The sequence below is a fragment of the Pinus tabuliformis genome, chromosome X (assembly GCF_031772625.1).
Source record: "Pinus tabuliformis cultivar Carrire ecotype Pingquan chromosome X, CPIR1, whole genome shotgun sequence".
Classification (NCBI taxonomy): domain Eukaryota; kingdom Viridiplantae; phylum Streptophyta; class Pinopsida; order Pinales; family Pinaceae; genus Pinus; species Pinus tabuliformis.
Window position 1 is genome coordinate 354,773,694 of NC_142308.1, and position 22,275 is coordinate 354,795,968.

The following is a 22,275-nucleotide window of genomic DNA, read 5'->3' on the forward strand; positions in this document are numbered from 1 at the left end:
ATTCGAGGTATGTAGGGTGGATTCTTAGAAATTTCTATAGACTTCTTGATCAAAGGACTACAAAGCCATTGGAGCATTAACTGAGTGAGCAAGCTAGGTTGATGAAAAAAGACCAGATATTTCAAAGGATTCATGTGTTGAGTGAAGTGCAGACAAGTATTTTCTCATGTTGTTGTTATCTTTCTTAAAGTTTTTCCATAATGTTTATCTGAATATGAATTCCATAACTGGAGTATTATCTCAGAATTTGTTTAATTACACTCTGTTATAACAGTTAGGCAAATACATGTTTTCTACTGATAATCTAAGTTAAGGAATTCTTAATTGCTCCTTAGTTTAGGTTGTTTCTTTATAATCTATAGCAAGGGATTCTTAATTTCCCTTTGTTCCTCGTTTCAATCCCAGTGTGAGAATTCTTAATTGCTCTCTCACCCTGGTTAAAACCTTTTTCACCCCTTTGGCCCTAAGACCTGCACTCTACTCTGCTATCTTTCCCTTTGAACATTCCCTTTAGTGAGTTGATCTAGTCCTGCTGCTCTTTTCTTGACTCCATATGCCCAATGGTCTAGAGACATCATTTTATCCATCTATTTAAAGGATCCCACCACCCAATCTTCAATACAAATAAAAAACCCCTTGAACAATCATAACTAGCCTAAAATCCCATCACGCAAATCTAAATCATATAGAGAGAGCCCTCTCTGAGCTTAGGCTGGCTAAAGCCTATGCCCAAAAGTTGGTTTGTGGTTACCTCGGTCATTTTCTTTCTTCTAATAACTTCTAGAGAAAATTTTGAGTGATAACATAGTGGCGAATCCACTGGGGAACCAACAACTCCTCAGTCCTAATAAAGCTTTAAGAAAATTCTAATTCTATATTTTGAGCATCTTAAAGTCATTTATTATAAGTTATATTGAAAAAATCTCACAAAAACAACTAAAAAATTTGAAATTCTGGCTTCTAGGAAGACTCATTTTACTAGGGCTAATCCAGATCCCAACCCTTCCCTAGTAGTTGATAATCCCAACCTGATTTCAAGAAAATCTAAAAAAGAAGAAAGTTCAGTTAGTCAAATACCATTAGTTAAAGCTAATTCATGTCCTAATGAGTGGTTATTTTTAGAAGAACTTCCCTTTGATGTGCTATTTGATCTTTCATTATTTAGAACAAAATCTGAAAGTGCAATTGATGAAACTGTTCTAGATCCTGATTTTATTGCAGACCTTGAAGTCCAACAAGCCAACAGATCAATTGATGAGTATATTCTGAAATCTCCACAATCATCCATTAGTACTGCCACTACACCTGAGTTTTTTGAACAATTCTCCACTACTTTGAGTTCACTATTATTCCCTTCAATCCCAACAATAATACCTTCTAAAGTCCATTCTTCACCACCATTTATACCTTCACTCCCTCACCAACCTATAATTACTCATTCATCACCTATTAGTCCTGGTTCTTTATCCACTACTGCATTAATTTCAAGTATCTCAACCCCATATCTTAGCCCCTCCCAACCAATAGCAATGGCAAACAGATATGTTCCTGTTGTTTTACTTGCCCAACTTCATGCTATGCTTGCAGATTATCAGAGTAAGATTCCCCTGTTTGATGCTACTGGTCAGTACACTGCCCAGAACATATAAACAAGATGTCTGATTTCTTTGAACTACATGAAAGAGATGAAGCCGATGCCCATATGAGACTCTTTGCCCAAACTTTGATTGGTGATGTCAAGAAGTGGTTTAAAGCCTTTCCTGCCAACCACATAGTAGACCTAGCAAATTTCCAAAGGTTGTTTATTGATAGGTGGGAAAAGAAAAATAATCCCTTACAAATCCTTTCAGAATATGAGAATATTAGGAGAGGACCTAATGAAACTGTTCAAGATTACTGCACTAGATTCAATAACATATATAATGCAATCCCAGTTAACCTTAGACCCCCACCTGACTTAGCGTTAATAAAGTTCCTTGATGGTTTTGACACAGATATGACATACCAACTTAGGGAAAGAAACCCCCCAACATTAGAAGAAATGCAAAGTGTAGCTGTTAGTGTAGAAGCTAATTTGTTAGCTAAAAGGGCTAGAGTTAGAAATGAAAAGAGAACTGCTAAGGATGAAACTTCACCATCTGATATTAAAATAGATAACTTAGCCAAAAACATGGAAAGACTAATGGAGAGAATAGGTAACATGGAAAGGAAACCCCAATGGGATAACCAACAAGCACCTCCAATTAGAAACCCAAATTTCAGGAACAACCAAAACATTGGGAAAAACAGACCAGATCAGAACATAAGGCCTCCTTTTCAAGAAAATTATGCAGAGACATCCCATCCAGAAGATCCAGAGCATGATACACAAATTAACCTAATGGGAATAAATGATGAGGACACTGTTTTTCTAACCCAAGATGAGCAAGAACTGTATATGCTACAACAATTATAGGTACAGTCTGGGGAATCATTTGATTATAAACAAGGATATGACTTTGCCATCTTCGAAGTCCATAAACAATATAATCTAAGAAGAAAAAAGAATGTTAATGTCCTTGACCAAACTAAGAAAACAACACAAAATCAACCCAAGAAAACAAAAGAAGCCCCTGTTTCAAAGATCCTCCAAATTCTCCCTAGGCAGAACCCAAATCCTTCTGGCCCCACAATTGTAGATATATGTTAAAATTGGAAACTAGGTCCAAACTCCTTGTGGGTCATCTTATTTATGGTAGCTGATATTTTTATTGGATCCCTCTCATCGAGAGGTGTAGGATTGATCTAAAGATCATCCAATTCTGATAAGTATTCATGAAGTTATGAATTTATTTATGTTATAAGACAAATTGTCAAGTCGGCCAGCAACTTGTGTAGGCTTAGAAGCCCAATAGTCATGTCTATTCATCATCTACATTTTAGTATAAATAGGAGAGAACTTGAAGCCATTTGAGACACACTCTTCATGTGATCTCCTCCTCTCCACATCTTGGGTTTTTGGTGAAGGAGAGACACTAAAGAGTACACTAGGCTAATGTGATGCCCTAGCTGTAGTTAAGGGAAGGCTCCTATCCACTGTCTAAAGGAGCTCCAATACACAGTAAACGCGATGCCCTAATTTGCTATCAAGTGATGCCCTAATCCATTGTCCATGGAGACTCTATATGCAATCAACACTTATGCACAACAATGGAGACTCTATATGCAGTCATGGAAACACTTGCATATATGCAGCAATGGAGACTCTATACACACAGCAATGGAGACTCTATCTCTATACACAATCATGGAAACACTTGCATATATGTAGCAATGGAGACTCTATACGCAACCATATACACAGTCAATTATACATAGTCTATATGCACAACAATGGAAACTCTATACGCAGTCATATTCACAGTCAATTATACGCAATCATGGAGACTCTTTATACACACCACAGTTAGCCATAGTTATGAAGAGGAACCATTGTCAAGACATGTAGCCGTAGAGAGCCACAGTCATGAAGAGGAGCCGCAGTCATCTCTGCATGAAGCTGAGCTGCAACAAATGGTTTGAATGAACCTCACTTTAGGAACAGTCATCAACTCGTGTGCTTGAGGAACATTAGCCTCAACATATAAGTATATATTCATGTATCTCAGTGCTCTCATTCCATACACAGTCACAATGAGGAGAAGGTTTACAATGATACAGTCTCGGCATCACTACAGGAGATCTCGGTGCAAGGAGAACTTAGCCTCGGTGAAAGTACAAACACAGTCCTAGTCTCATGGTAAAAGTAGGATCTCAGTGACTATCACTATCTCGGTGTAATGAGAAGAAGCAGGATCACAACCTCTACATAATAAGAAGGAACTGCACCATAGCCTCGGCATAATCCTGATGATGATGGAAGGATCTTATCATGTTCTTGAAGATCATAATCTTAATGAAGGTTACAACAGTAATGAAGATCTTAATGGAGCAGTCATGATGCAGTAGGGACCTAGCTAAAGGAGCAGTCCTATCACAGTTGTGATGATTAGCTGGGTACTGTGTGTAGATCTTACTTGCTGCTGGGCTAGGCTGCAAGCCATAGCCAACAGCATAGATTGTGTTAAGGGTTGCACTAGTCAGGCAAGTATGGCAGTACTATGACTATATCAAGGATATTGCAGGAGAAGGATAGCTTTCTCATGTTGCAACACAGAGAGGTGCAGCAAATAGATGAGATGCAACACTATGTTAGGTGAAGCCATCACCTTGGAGAATTAGTTGAAGCAGAATGTCTTCAACTGATCTCATGTATAGATAAGTCAAAGTGTTGATTTCTGTTGTAAATGTACTATCACTCTCTCTCTGCTAAACCACTGAAGAACATAAAAGAAGAATTGATCAAGGGTTTCCCCACATTGGGGTTTGTCCCTGGCTGATGCCACATCTTGTGTCCTCTTGTCTTGGCTTGTCTTTTGTGATTTATATTTATGTTCTATCTGCAATTTATTTTAATGCTGATGTGATTGCTAATCTAGGAAAAATATTGAGCTAACGGTGAAAATTGAAATAAATTGCTCTAGCATAGAACATACCAAAACTTAACATGGTATCAGAGCTGAGGTGAAGACTATGCCCGAGCAAGAGTGAAAGAGCAATCACCAAAGACAGTGGGAAAGGACAAAAGGATCAGTGGATTCCTCATCCCTCTTCAAATTCACCAAAGTGTGAAGTCAAAGCATAGAATATTATTAGGACTGGCGTAGGGGAAGTTTCTGATGGCCTACCTTAAGATCACTTCATTGGAAGACCGGATCTCAGGGTGGAAGGAAAGACAGATGCCTTTATTAAAATAAGTTTAGCCATTATGTGAAGCAGTGTCCGAATGGTAGGGACACATCACTTGATGATGATAACAATCATTCTAGGGACATCTTCAATGATCAAAGGAATGATAGGTAATGCAGGTCATCAAGAACATGACTGACTCTTCATAGAAAGCAAGGAACCCCAGGTATGAAAAATCAAATGTTGTTTCTGATAAGATAAATAAGCGTTATCTTGTATTGGCCCTCTCCTTCAGATTCTTTGGGAATCTGACTTATTGATTGTAGTGCTTCAAGGCACTTCATCGGATAGAAGGGTGCACTCTTTAATTTGGTAGAGATGGAAACAATCGTGGGATTATACTTGGAGCCGATGCCACCTATCCTAAAAAGGGTGTAGGGAATGTTACCTCTCAACTGAATGAGGGTAACTCGATTCATTTACATAATCTCTTTTATGTACCTAATCACAAGAAGAACTTGGTTTCCATTTCCGCAATGGAAGTCAAAGGTTTTAAGGTGGCACTCATCGATGGAAAGGTACGTGTTTGAAAATAGAATTTTCAAAGATGTTTTTGAGTTCAGGGTTGTATCAAGTTATAGGAAGTCCACTAGGGACCATGACCATTGACACATAGCATCGAAGGTCTGTGAGTTAGATGGTGACAGGGAAGCCTGAATTCAAAAAGAGCATGAAAGTACATGTCTAAGATGTACCGATGGAAAATCTTACAAGGGGATCATTCCCCTCATGTAGCAGGTCCATAGGTGTGGAACAACCCGAGGGGTTTGAGATTGATAATTAGGAATCTCGCGTATGCAGGTGGAAGAAAGCCCTCTATGGATTGAAGCAAAACACCCCAGGCATAGTATGAGAGGATTGATAACTGTCTGATGAAGTTGAGATTCACTAGGATTGAAATCGATCCAAACCATCCAAAATTTGTGGATGATAGACCTCTCATACCAACACCTTATGAGGACAGCCTATTTCTGACAGGTGCAGACCATCTCATTTGTAAAAGTAATAGGGATTTGGATTCCAGATGTGGAATGATAAACTTCAAGCCTGTGGCTACCTCGAGAATCTTAACTTTCAGAAGTTATATGGTAGTGATGTCGGACCAGATTTGGGAAATGCATCTGAGTTTCATAAACTCATTTGCGTTGATGTTCTTGGTGAACTTTCGTCTAGACATATGTTTTGCAGTTAGCATGGTGAGCTCATATTTGGTTGAGCCTCACTAGATTGGTGCCAAGAATCTTCTGAGATATCTTCGGGGCTAAATCTCTCATGGATTAAGATACACTATTGGAAATATGAAACTGCATGGTTATTCGAAAGCTGACTAAGCTGGAAGTGTGGAGGATCACTAGAGCACTTCTTAGTGTTGGTCTTCTTTGGATTCTGCTTCGATATCATGGATGAGTAGGAAGCGGAAGTCGGTAGCTATAAGCACCGCAGAGATCAAATACATAGCTACGAGTATGATCTCGTGTGAAGCTGCATGGTTGCAGAAGCTCTTAAGTGAGCTATTTTTACACATGATGAATACCACTGTGATTCTCTTTTGACAACCAGAGGGGGGATTCGATTATCGAGGAATCTTGTATTCGATGATTGCTCCAGTAGATAAAAATCAGATACTGCCTTATCTGGGATATGGTAAGTCAATAATCAAGGAAGCTCCATCACTGTAAGATGATGTACAGGTCGCTACACTTTGTCAAAGCCCCGGGGGAAAGATCAAATTTGTGATTTTCCCGAGTGACTTGGAGTCATCGAGAGTCCCTTGTAAAAGGGTCCTGCATGTTGCATACATTGAGCTCTGGGAGCTCTAGGGGCTTGGGGTACTTACTGGAGCAACATATGACCACAGGGTGACTCACCATCCCTTGTTGGTGCACTTTGTATAGGGTAAAAGGTTCAACCTTCCCCTATGACACCCCATGGCGACTATGGAACAAGATGATTAGTTCTCCTGTGGGCCTGGATGATGTGTTCTCCATGGAAATTGTGGAATAGGATGATTCGTTCTCCCATAGGCCAGGATGATTAGTTCTCCGTGGCATCCTCTAGATAGGATGATTCGCTCTCTTGTGAACAGGATGATTCTCTCTCTTGTCGACAAGATGATTCGCTCTCTTGTAGGATAGGATGATTCGCTCTCCTATGGATAGGATGATTCACTCTCCTATGGACAAGATGATTCACTCTCGTGTGGGATAAGATGATTCTCTCTCCTGTGGACAGGATGATTAGTTCTTCTGTCCAGGCATCCTACCCATGCAGTCTGAGACTCATGGGAAATACCTCTCATCTGATAAATGAGTAGGGAAATGAGGATAGGGACCATAGTAGTACCGATGGATGCATCGTTGTATCTACCATACTCCCTATGCTAGGATGACCTTCATTGGTTTGGGATCAATGATACTGGTTTGGGACCAGTGAGAGTGGTACCCACTATGACACTGACTTCAGGTCAGTTGAGGACTGGTTTGGGACCAATGGTTCACACTCTTAGACTGACTTCGGGTCAGTGGAGGATGGTATGAAACGTCCTCGATCACTTCTTCTTCTTCATAGTTCGAGCTGAGCAGAGTTGATAAGAGAAGAGCTGAGCAGAGCTAAGCAGAGTAGAGCAGTGCAGGGCATTGATGGCAGAGATAGTACAATCATACATATGGATCAGTGGATGGAGTTCTCCCTAGTTGAGAGGGAGTGTTAAAATTGGCAACTAGGGCCAAACTCCATGTGGGTCATCTTATTTATGGTAGATGATATTTTTATTGGATCCCTCTCATCAAGAGGTGTAGGATTGATCTAAATATCATCCGATTCCAATAAGTATTCATGAAGTTATGAATTTATTTATGTTATAAGACAAATTGTCAAGTCGGCCAGCAACTTGTGTAGGCTTAGAAGCCCAATAGTCATTTCTATTCATCATCTACGTTTTAGTATAAATAGGAGAGAACTTGAAGTCATTTGAGACACACTCTTCATGTGATCTCCTCCTCTCCACGTCTTGGGTTTTTGTGAAGGAGAGACACTAAAGAGTACGCTAGGCTAGTATGATGCCCTAGCTGTAGTTCAGATGTGCCCTAGCCGTAGTTAAGGGAAGGCTCCTATCCACTGTCTAAAGGAGCTCCAATACATAGTAAATGTGATGCCCTAATCTACTGTCAAGTGATACCCTAATCCGTTGTCCATGGAGACTCTATACGCAATCAACACTTATGCACAACAATGGAAACTCTATATGCAGTCATGGAAACACTTGCATATACGTAGCAATGGAGACTCTATACGCACAACAATGGAGACTCTATCTATATACGCAGTCATGAAACACTTGCATATACGCAGAAATGAAGACTCTATACGCACAGCAATGGAGACTCTATATGCAACCATATACACAGTCAATTATACACAGTCTATAGGCACAGCAATGGAAACTCTATACGCAGTCATATTCACAGTCAATTATATGCAGTCATGGAGATTCTTTATACGCACCATAGTTAGCCGTAGTTATGAAGAGGAACCATTGTTAAGACATGTAGTTGTAGAGAGCCGTAGTCATGAAGAGGAGCTGCAGTCATCTCTGCATGAAGCTGAGCCGTAGCAAAGGGTTTGACTGCACCTCGCTTTAGGAACAGTCATCAACTCGAGTGCTTGAGGAACAATAGCCTCAACATATAAGTATATATTCATGTATCTCGGTGCTCTCATTCCATACACAGTCACAATGAGGAGAAGGTTTACAATGATACAGTCTCAGCATCACTACAGGAGATCTCGGTGCAAAGAGAACTTAGCCTCGGTGAAAGTACAGACACAGTCCTAGTCTCATGGTAAAAGCAAGATCTCAAAGACTATCACTATCTTGGTGTAATGAGAAGAAGTAAGATCATAGCCTCTACATAATAAGAAGGAACTGCACCATAGCCTTGCCATAATCCTGATAATGGTGGAAGCATCTTATCATGTTCTTAAAGATCATAATCTTAATGAAGGTTACAACCGTAATGAAGATCTTAATGGAGTAGTCATGATGCAACAGGGACCTAGCTGAAGGAGTAGTCCTACCACAATTGTGATGATTAGTTGGGTACTGTGTGTAGATCTTACTTGTTGTTGAGCTAGGCTGCAAGCCATAGCCAGCATCATAGATTGTGTTAAGGGTTACACTAGTCAAGCAAGTATGGAAATGCTATGACTGTATCAAGGATACTGCTGGAGAAGGACAACTTTCTCATGTTGCAGCACGGAGAGGTGCAGCAAATAGACAAGATGCAACACTATGTTAGGTGAAGTCGTCACCTTGGAGAATCAGTTGAAGCAGAATGTCTTCAACTGATCTCATGTATAGATAAGTCAAAGTGTTGACTTTTGTTGTAAATGTACTATCACTCTCTCTGCTAAACTATTGAAGAGCATAAAAGAAGAATTGTTCAAGGGTTTCCCCACATTGGGGTTTGTCCCTAGTTGACACCACATCTTGTGTCCTCTTTTCTTAGCTTGTCTTCTGCGATTTATATTTATGTTCTATCTTCAGTTTACTTTAATGTTGATGTGATTGCTAATCTTGGAAAAATATTGAGCTAACTATGAAAATTGAAATAAATTTCTCTAGCATAGAACATACCAAAACTTAACAATATAACCCCTAATCAACCTTCTGTTGATCAACCATCCACTTCAATTCCACTCGAAAATCCACATAAGGATATCCCCAATAAAGAAAAAGAAGATGATCCTACTCAAATCCCTACTGCTAAACTCAAAACCTTCAAACAGAAAAAAGTCTCTTTGCCATTCAATTTAGGAGCAAAGTTAGCAAAGCTAAAGATTCCAGTCCCTTTAACAAAACTAATCAAGAATGAACCTTATAAATCACAGATAAGCCAGACCTTAAACATTGCTGAAAATGAGGATTCAGTTAACTTGTTTGATGATCAACCAGAACTCATATTTGGTCTAGATGTTAATGGAAAACCATTATAAGGAGGAGTTCCACCTTTTTACATTAGCCTTAGTATCCATGACAAAATTATACACAATGCAATGTTAGATTCCGGGGCCTCCCGCAGTTTAATGCCCAAATCAGTAAATAAATTGAACCTAGACATTACAAGGCCTCACATAGACTTATTCTCATTTGACTCTACTCAAGTGAAGTGTCTAGGATTGATTAAAGACTAGTGTGTTACTTTAGTCCAATATCCTGCCAAAAGCATCTTTATGGATATTGTAGTTGCTGACATCCCACCAAAGTATGGAATTTTGTTATCTAGATCATGGGTAGCCAAACTTCAGGGATCTTTACAACTAGATATGTCATATGCAACAATCTCTATTTTTGGACAACCTAAGAAACTACCAAGAAACCTTAATGAAATATATGGTTAGTAGCCAAAATCGGTCTCAAAACTTTCCCATCTACCCCATACACTTAGACATTGATTCTTTTATCTTGTATAATGCTGATCAAACACAAGAAATTTTTTTAGACAGTATTGATACAGAACCAAAAGAAATTGTAGTTTCTACACAAAATGAAGCTAATCAAACTACAGAAGTATTCAATGAACAAGAAGGTCTAATTGCTGTGAATGATGAAAAGTTTGTTGCACCAGATAGTGAAAACTATGGTCATGAGATATTATGGGATTTATAATTTGATGGATTAGTCAATAGGTTAGGAGCAGGAGTAGGAGTGTGGATATCTAATTTGGAAAATAATTACTCAGAAGGCCATGCATATAGATTGAATTTTAAATGTACTAATAATATAGCTGAGTATGAAGCATTAATTTTAGGTCTTAAGTTAGTTAGGAGTTTAGGAGCTAAAAGAGTTTTTGTCATGGGAGACTCTGAACTAATTGTAAAATAGATTGATGTTGTATATATGACAAAGGAACCTAGATTAAGTTGTTATAAAGACACTATTGTACTATTAAAAGGAATTTTGGCACATTTATTTATGAAAAAAATCGAAATTAGGAGAAAAATGAGGTGAAAGGTCACAGGTTTCATGTGAGAAGAAAAATGAAGGAAAATAATGGAAAATGAAGAAAATAGAGGCCTCATTCATAAAAAGGCTTATGAGGATCAGTTGGTAACCTTTTGTTAGTTCAGTGTTGGAGCTCTCTCTCATTATTCTCTCTCTCGTACTATTGGAGACTTAGATTTTTCTTGGAGCACTCTTGGAGGGTGTGGCATACTTGGATTCTTGGAGAAAGAAGGCAAAGGAAAGAGAAGGAAAATGCAAGAAGGAATCATCATCAATAACTACTTTAGATTTTCTTGTAGGTACAGAGTTGAATGTATGGTTTCTTCACTAGTTTTGGCATGCATGGCATATGCATGTGGTTTGTTGGTGGTGATATGTCATTCATGGAGGATGGATGAGATTGACAATGGATTTCCTAGCCTTGCCAATTCCTAGATGGCCATGGTGATTGTGGGTTTATTTCCTTGTTATGATTTTGATTGGTTCTCATGTTTCTTAGCTTGGGTTGAGTAAATAGTCTCGTAGCCTGGGTTGGACAAACACTTTGGAGCCCTTGGTGGGTTTAGTTACTAGTCCTATAGCCTTGGTTGGAAAAATTCTCTAGACCCTGGTAAAAGTTGTGGGTTGAGTTACTAGTCTTGTAGTTGGGCTGGAAAAAAGTTATGGAGCCCTGGAAGGCTTGGATAGAGACCGATTTGATGATGGTTTTGGTGATGTCTGACCGTGAAGAGGAATCACTGTTTGATGGGTTGAGGTGGATGGCCTCTGGAAGCCCTGGATGAGTTTTGATTGATGTGTTCTATGAGATCCCATATTCATGCTTGGAATATGGCACAGGGGTGAATGGCTGAAGAGAGATTTGTCTCAACCATTCTATGGTTGAGTGGAATGTGGTAGTCCCATTTCTAGTTGGTTGATTGAATTCATTGATGAAAAATCCATTCCCTTGATTTTCATGTGTAAAGGTATTGATGTATTTATGGATTTTATGGTTGATATGTTTATTGTATTGCTATTCCTATTATGCTAGTTATATGCACATTTTTGATAGCAACTATGTATGGTTCTCAGCATGTTTTTACTTGTATGTGAATGGATAATGTGTCTATGACCTAATAGATGATAATGTAGCAAATATCATGAGGGAAAAATCATTCATAGCGATTATCAGATAAGTATAAGATCCCTACACTTAATTATGTTGTTTACACATGTAGGTTACATGTCGATGATATGTTTGATGAAATTCTTGTCATGGCTAGTAGGGATCCAGTCAAGGTATTGAACAAGTATTTTCTTTAGTACTTTCATTTCCATGTTACTTTACTAATTTTAAGAGATAGATCAGTTTTGGGCAGTGCCCTGGGCTTTGAGCCTGAAAATGTGGCTTAAATCTCGGGGTCACTGGCACACCACTGAAAATTTTGGTCCACAGTCGCTAGCAGGTAGGCTTGTGAGAGTGACTTTAGGTTGTTGGTTGTTCCCTTGCCCATAACATGAGAGCTACTATGGACCAAGAGACCTAAAACAAAAATGGGACCTAGGGGCAAGCTGTCTGAGTGGATGACTTATCTTTTGAGGGTTCTGTTGATGATGTTGGATGTTTGTATGGTGTGTTTATATATGTTCCACTTCCTTAAGGTGACTTAGGAGGTCGAGTCATATCATAGTGGCCTCTCGTCACATGTTTACCTCAGTTGTTTGGTTGTTTGGCTAGATGTGGGAGGAGGGTGTTACAGTGTCTTTATTTCTCCTTCCAGTATGTTTGAGGAAGTTCTCTTTTATAAGCTTGTTGTAGATGGGAACATCCTTGATAGCTTGGAGGAGTGGGATTTTAACACACAAATTTTTCAATTCTCCTAGAAGTTTAGTCTCTTCTGGGGTGTGCTGGTTTGAATGGATCAATCTTTCAGGAAAAGGAGGTGGATTGGCTTTAGGAACACTCTCTTCCGTTTCCTCTTCAAGCTCCTCAAGTGGAGATGGAGGTTGGTTATTTGGGATCACTCTCCAGACCTGAGGTTTATTTCTTGAATATCCATAGTATAGACAGGGTAAGATGTCTCTCCACTATAAACCTATTGTGATTTCTTGTTGTTCAGGTTAAGATTTGGTTGAGCAAGCATATGGAGTTGCATAGGTGGAGCGGGATGAATGAGTTGTGGTTGAGATGGAGGTGGAGGAAATAAAGTAGGTGGTTGGTTGAATTGAGGCCTCCTACCTTGTGGCAGGGTATTCCACTGAGGATGTGTAGAAGCATATGGATGAAATGGTTGATTGGAAAGTTGGGGCAGATACTAAGGTGCATAAGGCCAAGGAGAAGGTGTGGACCATGAAGGATTAGTAGGATAATACCAAGGGGGAAAGGGTGCATTATAGCTGGGATGGTAATAGGAATAGGATGCACCTTGCATGCCTTGTTGGTATGGTCGAGGTCCTTGAGGTCTCCTTTGATTGATGTAATGGAGTTCTTGTTATGAAACCAACTCAAGAAAAAGATAGAAAAGATAGATCAACGCCTTAAAATTCAGCCTCCTCGAGGGGACAACCTCCTTTACATTACATAAATGAACAATTCTTAGATGATTCAAATGACAAAACCTCCTTTCTATAATAGGAGTCTAAGGAGTCACAATATAACCTAGTCGACCTAACAATAATAATATAAAGCCACAAAAATAACAATAGAGGGATTCTATGGGGCACAGTAATAAAAATATGGGGACAATAGGGGCACAACAATATTAATAAGGGGTACAACTGCAATAGTAATGGGGTAATCACTAGTATTATAGGGACCCAACATGCCCCTCTCCTTCAAAAAAGTGTTGTCCTCAACGCTTAAGTAGTTCTGGATGCTTCTGTATAAAATTCTCATCCTCCCATGTGGAATCTTTAGCAGATAAGTTCTTCCACTTGATAAGATACTCTGAAATTGATCGATTTCGCAGCTGTCGAGTTCTTGTTTCTGTGACTGCTTTTGGTTCCAATATAATTTTTCCTTCCTCATCAAGTTCTGGCAATATTGTTTGAACTGGGAGCTTATTGCCTATAACCTTATTTAAACATGAAACATGGAAAACTAGGTGCAATCGAGAAGCTGCAGGAAGCTCCAATTTGTATGCCATAGTACCAATATTTTGCAACACCTTGTACGGACCATAATAATTTGGTGATAATTTATTATCCTTCTTAGCTTTCTTGAGGGACATTTTCTTATATGGTTGTAGTTGTAGGAATACCCAATCACCTACATCAAAACTTCTTTCGCTGCGATGCTGATATGTTTGTTGTTTCATTCTATTCTGTGCCAACACGAGTTTATCCTTTAAGAGTTGGAGGACTTGTTGTTGATGTTCGATGTGATGTTCCACTGCTTGAACCTTAGAATTTTCTCTTAAATATGATATGATGGATGGTGGCTGATACCCATAAAGTGCCATAAATGGGGTCATTTTTGTTGTTGTATGGAAGGAAGTGTTATACCACCATTCAGCCAGAGGCAACCATTTGACCCATTGTGTATGTTTATTGGATACAAAGCAATGAAAATATCCTTCCAAACATTTGTTTACTATCTCAGTTTTCCCATCAGATTGAGGATGATAAGATGAGCTATGAGCTAACTGAGTACCAAGACAAGAAAATAATTCTGTCCAAAAATTTCCAGTGAAAATGGGATCTCTGTCACTTACAATAATCTTTGGGTTTCCATGTAGCTTTTGAATTGTTTCCATAAATGCAGTAGAAAATGTACTGGCTTTAAATGGATGTAATAATGCACAAAAGTGTGCATACTTGGTAAGTCTATCAAATACCACCATGATGACACTCTTTCCCTCAGACTTGGGTAAACCTGTGATAAAATCCGTTGAAACCTCCTCCCAACGTTGGCTTGGAATGGATAAAGGTTGTAATAGACCCGGTGTGTCTTAATTGTTTCAACTTTATTTTGTTGGCAAACCAAACATTCTACCACAAACTTTTGAATATCTGATTTAAGGTCATCCCAAAAAAATTCCTTCTTAACCCTGTGGTAAGTTTTTAAAAATCCCGAGTGCCCTCCTAAGGGAGAAGTATGCAATTCCATAAGAATCTTTTGTTTTAGCTGGGAATTCTTACAGAGGTATAAGCAATCTTTGTACCATAACGAATCATTTTTCTAGCTAAATGTATCCGACGTACTGGAATCTTGTTGTAACTTTTGAATAAGTGCCCACACTTCTTCGTCATTCTTCCATTCCTTTATCCAATCTGGTTGGATAATAGAAATGGTGCACAACAATGCTTCCACATCCTCATCCTTTCTTGAGAGTGCATCTGCCACCACATTTTGCTTCCCTTTTTTGTAGATGATTTCAAAGTCATAACCCAACATCTTTGTGACCCACTTTTGTTGCTCTTCAGAGGATAATATTTGTTCTAAAAAGTATTTAAGGCTATCATGATCCGTTTTTACCTTGAAGTGTCTTCCCATTAGGTAGGGTCGGCATTTCTTAAGTGCATGGAGTATTGCTAACATTTCCTTCTCATAAATAGCTTTGCGTAAAAACTTTCCCTTGATTGGACGAATTTCAAAAGCAATGGGTCTTTCATCTTGCATTAAAACAACACCAATTCCATTTCCTGAAGCATCACATTCCACAATAAAGGTTTTTGTGAAGTCCGGTGTAGCTAAGACAGGTGCTTGGTACATTGCCTCTTTAAGATGTTCGAAGGCATTTGTTGCTTCTGGAGTCCATGAAAATGCATCTTTCTTCAATAGTGTTGTTGGAGGTGCTGCTATTCTCCCATAATTCTTAACAAACTTGTGATAATACCCTGTCAAACCAAGAAATCCTCACAGATGCTTTATGGATGTGGGGATTTTCCATTCCTTAATGGCTTTAATTTTGCTAGGGTCTACCTTAAATCCATGAGATACAATATGACCCAGATGTTCCACCTCTTGTACTCCAAAGAAACATTTGGATCTTTTTGCATATAATTGTTTCTCCTCCAATAGTTGTAGCACCCTGTCAACATGTTCAACATGATCCTTCCAAGACTTGCTGTAGATTAGTATATCATCAAAAAATACTAACACAAATTTTCTAAGGAATGGTTTGAAAATTGAATTCATCAAACCTTGAAATGTTGAGGGTGCATTGGTAAGGCCAAAAGGCAAGACCAAAAATTCATAATGACCCTCATGAGTTCTAAATGTTGTTTTCGGAATGTCTTCAGTCTTCATTCTGATTTGATGATATCCTGAACGAAGATCCAACTTGGTGAAGTAAATTGATCCATGCAATTCATCCAGTAATTCATCAATGACAGGAATGGGAAACTTATCTTTAATAGTGAGCTTGTTGAGCTCCCTATAATCCAGACACATGCGCATGATCCATCCTTCTTGTGCACCAATACTACTGGAGCAGAGAAAAAACTTTGACTCAGTTGAATTACACCAGCCTCTAGCATTTCTACAACCATACGCTCAATTTCACTCTTTTGGGCATAGGGATATCTGTACGGCCTGATGTTTGGAGGGACACTTCCTGGAATCAGATGAATAGCATGATCATGATCACAAATAGGTGGGAGACCTTTGGGAGTCTCAAATACCTTGGAATGATTGTCCAAGACTTTTTGGAGATATGGAGAAATAGATGATTCCAATGTGGAAACATCTAGCGAACATAATTGTGCAATTACACCTTTTCGTTCCTTTTTTATAAGCTTTGTCATACCATTAGAGCTGATTATCTTTCCCAGTTTCCCTGCAATACCCCTTAATTCAACTTCCTTTCCTTCCATAGAAAATTTCATGAAAATTTCTGGAAAATTAAAAGCTATTGTACCCAAGGATTGTAGCCATTGGACTCCTAATACAACATCAGCACCTCCCATTGGAATGGAAAGAATTGGGCTAGTCAATACATATTCTCCCATGGATAGCTTGATATTATGGCACTTTCCAGAGAAATTTATTGTTCCTCCATTTGCAACCATCACTTGACACTCTAGTGCTGGATATAAGAAGCAATTCAATTCTTTTGCTACCTTACAATGAATAAAATTGTGGGTACTTCCTGAATCAATCAAAACTATTACCTTTTTCTTCTTGATTTGTCCTTCTATCTTGATGGTTTGAGGAATGGTAATTCCTGCCAATGCATTACAAGATATGGTCGGATTCATTTTTTCTTCATCTAGCCTTTGTTCCTGGAGTATATCCTCTTCTTTTGACCTTTCTTGCTCCTTTTCTTCTTCCTCTTCACAATCTATGTAGAATAATTTCTTCTCAGTACACTTATGACCTTTAGTGTATTTGCTATCACAACTGTAACAAAGCCCTTTTGCTCTTTTTTCTTCCAATTGTTGTGGTGTCAACCTTATAGGTTGTGGAAGACTAGTGGCAACAACACTTTTGTCTTTATAGTTGTGAATGGTATGCTTCCTGGTTGCCATAATTTTGCTTTCCATTTTTCTTGCTAACCTGAATGCCTTCTCTAATGAATCAGGTTCCCAAAGGCGAACATCATGTTGGATATTATCCTTTAAAGACCCTATGAACACATCAATCCTATGCTCCTCTGGAATATTTTTTACCCTTATGTTCAATTTTTGGAACTCTTCAATGTGCTCCATTATGGAACCCTTTTGTTTGAGACTTATCAATTGGCTAAAAAATGTTGCTTTTTGTATCCTCATAATGTGCTATCAATTCTTCTGTAAAAATTTCCCAAGTGATAAATTTTTTACGAGAGCAAAGCCATTGATACCATACAAACTGATTTGGTTCCAAATATAAAGTTGCAATACGTACCCTTTGTGTGTTTTGCACATTATTGAGATCGAAAAATTGCTCCATCTGTAATATCCATGTAGCGGGATCCTTGCCATCAAACTTCCTCATATCGATTTTTGGAATATGGTGTGTCTTCGATCCAACATTAGAGTCTATGAAATCATGATTAACATTTCCTTTTTTTTCATCATGAGTTTCCGTTCCTCCCCTTTCACCATTAGTAAGTATTTCTTGTAGAAAATTTGTCAAATCTGCGTTCAAATCTATCTTCAAATTGTCAATCTTGGCTTCCATGCCTTTTATCTTAGATTCCACTCCATTTATCTTAGCTTCTGTTAGATTTTGTGAGAGTGAAATTTGTTGCACTTGGTCTTGTAATTTTGATATATCATGTATCATTTCTTCCTCTTCTTCATGAGTCATGCTAGAGCTTTCAGATTGCTTACTAGGTGTTTGCATTTTCTTTCCTCGGGGCATCAGTTTCTGATACCGATGCTCTACTATTCCCTTTGAATTCCTTCAAAATAATTTTTCAAACCAAGCTTAAGCAAAAATTTAAAAAATATACACACCTTTTTTCACTTTGTAGGAGCTCGATATTGCCTCTGATGTATCTCTGTAATTTCGGATCATCCAATTCTGAAATTATGACCTGTGGTAGCCCTTTGTGTCCCCTTTCCAATGCCACCAGTCTGACTCCAATTGGATTCTCCAATGAAGAGTTATGCCAAATCTCCCACAGTGACCTGATTATAGACTAATTCAGTAGAGCGAACTTGTACGACGTGCCACATGTCCCTGTTTTGACCTTTGGCTCTGAAAAATATATACAAGAAACTAAAGTCCATCCTCTTTCTATACCTTCTTACAAAATTTTAATCCGATGCTCAGAGAGAAAGTTATGATGATTTCCCCGGGTCACCTGTTTGGAATGTAATTCAGGAGTCTGCAAAAATACCAACTTCCTCAGATCATATCTCCGAAAATATAGCGCAAAAAACTCTGAAATTTGGACCCAAGCTTCACCGTGATGTATTCTAAAATGGGTTTTTTTTAGCTTCTGAAATGTCGCAGAAAAAAAATTTATAGCGAAAATGCCACGATGACCTGTTTGGAGCAGCGAAACCCTAGAATCCAAAGCTCTGATACCAAATGTTATGAAACCAGCTCAAGAAAAAGATAGAAAAGATAGATCAAAACCTTAAAATTCAGCCTCTTCGAGGGGGAAACCTCCTTTACATTACATAAATGAACAATTCTTAGATGATTCAAATGAAAAAACCTCCTTTCTATATATAGGAGTCTAAGGAGTCACAATATAACCCAGCCGACCTAACAATAATAATATAAAGCCACAAAAATAACAATAGAGGGATTCTATGGGGCACAATAATAAAAATATGGGGACAATAGGGGCACAACAATATTAATAAGGGGTACAACTACAATAGTAATGGGGTAATCACTAGTATTATAGGGACCCAATAGTTCTTCAACCCCAACTTCTCCCCCTTAGTATACAACTTTCAATCTAGGCAAGGAAGAGGACTTATCTGTGGAATGATTTTCCTCACAAACCGAGAAGATATCTATAACATTTAATGGACATTCATTTCTGGGGTGCCTTCTAGTGCATTTGGGGCAAAAGATAGCTAAGGTTCTCTCTACTTCCTCTTTCTTCCTCTTCACCTGAATGGTGTCCATTTGCAGAGAATAGGTGTGCAAAATTTCAATTTTAAAGTCCTCCAACATGTTTCCAATTTCATTCTTGATAGATGTGTTGGAGGAAGAGGAACTGGCCAAAGCTTGAATAGACCTAACCTTCTTCCTAACAACCCTAGAATGGTTTTTGAACATTGTCTTCATGTTGTCGTAGGATAGCTGATAAATGTCTCCTCAAGACAACATTTTTAGGGTTTCCCGTATACCCTCCCTAATTCCTTAAGAAGGACTAACTTGAGTGATTCGGGATCAAGGGTGCATATGACCCTTTTATAACTAAGATGGAACCTTTCCTCATAATCTTCCAAGGATTCATCTGGTCCAAGAGCCATTCAAAATATTTCCTCTTTGGTGTCCTTTGACCTACAATATTTCTTATACTTGTTGTTAAAGGATTATTGCCTTTGAGCCCAGGTAGTGATGTTATTCCTAGGTAGACCCATGAACTAGCACAAGGTTGCATCCTTAAGGGTGGATAGGAACAACTTCAACTTCTGGAAATCAGAGGTATAATCATAAGTTCTACACATAACAAAAAACCGAAACAAAAAGGTATCAAGGTCCTTTGAGGTTAAGCCATGGAAGTGAGGAAGGGAAGAAGGGGCCATATTTTTCATCCTAGCATCTCCATTAGTTTCTCTAATGGGAAAGGCACCCTAATTTATGTTTTTAGCCATGGTGTGGGTATGTGGAATGGTTTATTCTTATTCTTCCCTAACAGGCTCTTCAAAGATCTCAGGTTGTTCGCCTAAGGGGTCCTCTAACTCCCCTGCAGTCAGAGAGGGAATTTGACAGTCACCGAAGAAGAGTGAAGGTTGGTTATTTGATGGTGTGGGGATATTTGGAAAGAATTTACCTAAAGTGTCTCGACTCCTACGAGGCATGAAAGAGTTTTTTTTCTTTTTTTATGTGTTTTTCAAAATCAACTGTAAAACAGAAAGGAAAGCAAGAACAACATCTACCTACTAAATGAAAAATAGGAAGAAAAGTAGAAATACATCTACCTAGACAACTCCCTAAAAACGACACCAAAAGGTGATGAGCCAAGGCTACCAACTTTAGTTTATCAACCTGGGTTTTCGTAAAAACTTAGAGGTGAAAATGTTGGATACACAGTAGATGCATCATTCTACTCATGCCACCCTCAACTGGGTCACTTGATCATTAGGGTTCTAGAACATTCCTCTACTCAACTAAAATGAGTCTAAATACTCAAAGCAGAATGTGAAGTCTAGTCCTAGTGTAGAGAAAGTAAATTCTTTCACACTCAGAAGATGAAAGTTTTCAACTTGTAAATGCTATGAAAGGATACAATCTTATGCTAGGTTTCAGAAAGGAAACTATGCTATCTTGCACTCAATCATCTAGCTATTAGGGTTGCTTGAAAACATCAGATTACTCTATCAATTCATAACTCAAAAGTGCATGCATTGTCTACCTAATTCACACTTGCAAAGTAGAGAAATTCTAATTGCTAAGTTTGGAAAAAAAAGGACTAATGCTATTGAATTTTGTAGGAAGGGAAAAGGAGTGAAAGGACTAGTCTAGGTGGCACTTCTGGTCATGGAGTCCAATCTAAGGGGTGAAACTACTCCTAAACTAGGCTAGGCTATCATTGTAGGTCAAAGCAGGGTCAAAACAGGCTACTACATGTGAGCTACAAGATGTTGCTACAGGATGTCCTGTACTGCTACAAGATGTCCTGAAATGCTACAGGAAGTTGGTTGAGAGGGTTTGGAAGGTAAAAGTGGTGATATGAAGTGTTGGAAGGGTGTATTTAAGTTGTGGAAAGTGTGGGGAAGGTGATCTTCAACCTTGGCCAAGCCTAGTACTTTAAGAAGGTTAGGTTTGGCTAAGATGGCTTACTCACGGTGACCTGAAAACAAAGGTTTAGAACATGGGTTGGCATGCATCAACAAAAGGTGGGGAAGACCTAAATGGAGCTGGTGGAAAGGGTCATTGCCTGTAGATCAACAATCGTGACATAAAACCTACAACTATTACTTTTCATTTGCAAATTTTTTTATGTCAATATGGAAAAGATGAATTGAATTTGGAAACACTAATCTAACTACTACTAAGAACTTGATCGATGAACTAAAATATCTTCTAAGCTACAACAATCAGGAGAAGCAAAATGACAAGTGTAAATATTTCCAAGAAATCATAAACAACTATCTAACTAATGCTAAAACTTGATCTATGCAATCAACAAGAAATCAAACTTTATTTTTGGGTTGTGAGAGTGGGGTCCTCTAATCATGATCCTAGGAGGGAGATGAGATAGGGGTCACTGTCACAAGATTTTTGTTGTAATTTACTCTATTGCACTGCAACAGGTGATTTATCCTCTAAGCTAATGGAAGCATGAATAAACCAACAACTTAATCAATATTTTAAGCTACAAGAGACATGAATAAACTACAACAACTAATAAACATTCTAGACTAGGAATATAGATACAGGAGAGGAGCTTATGCTGCTAGGGTTGGGCCATAACCCAAGAACTTTAGCCCTCTAAGTCAACTCAGTGTTGGATCAAAACATAACTTCTCATTATCATTCAAAAAGTGGCAAATACATCATAACAATAACAATCAAATGTGCTTCATCTTGATGGCCTCTTGGATACAATAAAAATTTGAATCCTAATGAGTCCCTTAGCTAGTTTATTTATACAAAAATGGAGCTACCAACAACTCCCTAGAAAATAGGGATATTTGCCTCCCTAACTTGAGAATAGGTGAATCTAACTCTTCCTTGACTTGCACTGGCTCAACTACTAATGAACTCAGCTTGCTTGGCTACCAATGACACCGAGTTGATGAGATAGAATGGGATCTTTGACTGATTTTATGAATTAAAGAGGTGGACCATCTCCTTGAATCTCTCTTGTTTGTCTACTCCGAGTTCCTGCACTAAAATCATCTCA